A 3843-nucleotide genomic window follows, 5' to 3' on the forward strand; every position below is an offset into this window, starting at 1 on the left:
CACCTGACTGAGATTTACAAGGTGACCATAGCTTGCTTCAAGCCGACAATCTCCGTGGGATTGACCCTTACTCACGTAAGGTTTATTACTTGGACGACCCAATGCACTTGCTGGTTAGTTGTGCGAAGTTGTGACAAAGAACTAAGATTATAAACGTGCATATTGAGTTTTTAGCGCCGTTACCAAGGAATGGAACCGTCACGATTTCTGCGCACCAAGTAGGCATGCATCATGTGTATTCGTATGATTTGTTTGAATATGCACTTTGTGTTTTGGCTTGCCTAATTGTTTATCTATATCTATATGCTACGTGACTTAAATGACTTATCTATTTTCTTAATTGTGTATTACTTGTATGCCCTGTATGTCTTTGCTCTTGAGAGATCCCTTATACTGGCGGAGGTGACGCAAAGGGTTGTTCCACATTGGTGATTGAAAGGTTTGCAGAAAAACTAGAAATGAAGAGATAGATTAGAATCCCTAGATAAAATCACCCTATTTCTGGTTTAGTGAGAATTTTAGGCTTTGATCTGGGACTATGGAGTTTAGGATTGCCTTTGGCTTTTCGGAGCCTTATATCTTATCTATTTGGGCACTGTTACCATACTGAGAATCCCCGATTCTCATTCCATACATATTTGTTGTTTTCAGATGCAGGATGTGAGGCACCTCACTGAGTGTACTGGAGACTTCTGGAAGCGAAGAACTACCTTTGGACATATTTATGTTTTGTACTTTGCACATATATGTATAAATACTCTCTACTGATGTATAAAACTTGTATTTTCTCTCCTAGAGGTCAATTTTGGAAAAATAGGCTTTTGGTTTATATTTTAGTTGTATTTTGGTATGTTTGTATATCTATCTAGCTGGTCTCTACTTCGCAGGTCAAGTCTAGAGTTTGATATATATCTTGTTGGAATTCTATATCATCTATATATATTTCTTCTGCTTTCTGCCATCACGTTTTCTTTCCTCAACTTTTGAGTGTGACGCGACTTCTGTTTGTTTTACTTACCCTTTTCTTCAAAGCTCCTAGTTAAACTATTCTTCATATGTATGGGTGTGTGTACTTATTTTGTCTTTCTAGAGGTCGTAATACTTTGCCACCTTCGATTTACAACTTAAGTGTAAAGCTCTGTTTGATAGGATGTTATAATATACATGCTTATATCTTCTTTCCTCTAAAGCTCAAGTTTTTAATTGTTTCATTCAATATAAATAACTCATGGAAAGGCAAACGGTTACCAACAAAAGTCAATTTAGATAGATCATGGAAGGTATTTCTTTTAAAATAGTTCAAAGATTATTTTTAAAATATTGGTATTAATCACAGGTTTCATGTCCATATATGCACCAACAAAACCGAGTTGTTGAGCGCAAGCATCGACACCTCACTGAGGTTGGCCTCGCTCTCTTGGCCACGGCCTCTCTACCTTTCCAATATTGGGAAGACTCCTTTCCTACTACATCCTTCTGAATAAATCGCCTCCCATCACCTACCTTGAACCACAAATCACTTTATGAGCTATTGCTTGGTGTGTCTTTGAATTACTCAATGTTGTAAACTTTTGGATGTGTGTGCTACCCGAATCTAGGACCTTATAATTCTCATAAGATGGATTATAAGTCTGAAAAATGTATCTTCTTAGGATATGCACCACAACACAAGGAATACAAATACTTGTCTCCCAATGGTAAAATTTATATTGCAAGAAATGTTCTACTTGCTACCTTATAAATCTCTTTTTTCTTTTAAACTTTCTTGTCACTAATTTTTTTTACTCCCTCACCTTTAAATACTCAATCATTTTCAATTCCTATCTCTTCTCCTAATCCTCCACCTATAACTACTGATACCACTACCAACACTACTCATAATCAACCTGGTATCATCACCTCACCAGCTCCACCCATCAATGCACCCTCTCTTACCCCTAAACCATATATTTCTACCAATCTTCCTTCCCTTAGTGATACTATACCTATTGGTAGTATTGAGATTATCTTACCTCTCTCTCAAACCACCACACTAGCACCTACTACTTCTATCAATACCCAACCTATGATCACAAGATCTTAGGATGGCACTTAAAAATTAAAGCAATGTCATACAACAACTGTTGATCGGAATCAAGAACCTCCAAAATCAGTGAAACAGGCTCTTTCCAGTCCTCATTGGGCCTTAGCCATGAAAGAGGAATATGAGGCTCTCTTAAGAAACCATAAATGGACTCTTGTCCCTCCTCAACCTTAAGCACCCATTATCGGATGCAAATGGGTATTTGTTGTACAAAGAGTACCTGATAATTCCATCATAAATACAAAGCAAGATTAGTGGTAAAGGGATTCTACCAAAAAGAGGACATTGATTATGATCAATCGCATTGGACAGTAGGGAAGCACATTCTTAGATATTTGTCAGGTTGCGCTTCCCATGGATTACTCTTTAATACTAATTCTAATTTTAGAATTTTAGTTTTTTCTGACAGTAATTGGGCGAATGATTTAGACAATTGGAGGTTGACAAGTGAGTACTACATTTTTATAGGGTCCAATCTGATTTTGTGGTCAAGTTGGAAACAAGAAACTGTGAGTAGATCTTTGACGGAAGCCAAATTTAGACCCTTAGCAAATACCAATTCAGAGATCATGTAGTTTCAAAAATTACTCTAAGAATTTATAATTGATGTGCCAATATCGCCTACCATCTTCTGCGACAACCTTGGTACTGTCACGCTCACTGTGAATTTTGTGCTTCATAGTAAGTCGAAGCATTTTGAAGTAGACCTCCATCTGATTTAGAATAGAGTAAATCATAAACAATTGTAAGTGGTGCACATTCCTTCGGTCTCACAATAGCAGATGTGTTCATAAAACCTATACTCATCCAACCTTTTCACTATTTTGAGACAAACTCATAGTTTCTTCTAAAGAACACTAAGTTTGAGGGAGGATATGGATAGTAGTATATTTCTAGCACAAATAGAAAGTTACATCTAAAGTAAAAAAAAATTTGTTACAAGGTGTTAGAGTTTGTTATAAAGATCATAGAGATTGGATTAGTCTTGGTTCAGTATGGTCTAAAACGTTACTTGATGTTCTATTTTTGTGCTATTATAAATACCTCTATGTATCCTTTTAAAAATGAGTTAATTAAAACATAGTTCAGTTTTTTATAATTTTTAGAATATCTTTTTTTTCCGCTTTTCTACTGCATTTTACACTAGTGACGTGTATAACAAAGAAAATATAATTAGTTAGAAGAGAGAATAATGTTTTTCAGAGTTAGAAATTGTGTGTGGTTCTCCTTCATTCTCAGTATGTATACAAGTGATGAGCACTTGTGTATAAAGTTATGCAATCTAATTCTAATTCATTCATATATACTTCAGTTTACTCAAATTTAGTTTTTTTCCATCTCGGTTATTTTATATCACTAAGTTTATTAAATAAATACATACATAAATATCATCTATTTGAAAATTGTGATAATATCCACCAAATTCAAATAAAAAAATATTAAAATCCTTGAGTAATATTAATTAATTTTCAGCCCCACTACTCACAAATCTTACATAATTTTAATTTCTTCTGGACATATTAGTCAGTTACTATGATAGATTCAAATTTTAGTGAAGGATGCACTACAAGAGACAAGTCGAATAGCGGCGGTTTTTTATGGATTTGCGGCGGTTTTAAACTGCCGCAAAGCGAAATTCCAGCGGTTCAACAAGCGTTGCCTATTAGGGGGTGGAGATTTGATTTTGCGGCAGTTCCAATGAACCGCTGGCACAACCGCCGCTATTTGGTAAGTGGATTTTTAAAAAATGTGGTGGTTTT

Source organism: Arachis ipaensis, chromosome B9 (assembly GCF_059453495.1).
Source record: "Arachis ipaensis isolate K30076 ecotype BB chromosome B9, ASM5945349v1, whole genome shotgun sequence".
In the NCBI taxonomy this organism is placed as follows: Eukaryota; Viridiplantae; Streptophyta; class Magnoliopsida; order Fabales; family Fabaceae; genus Arachis; species Arachis ipaensis.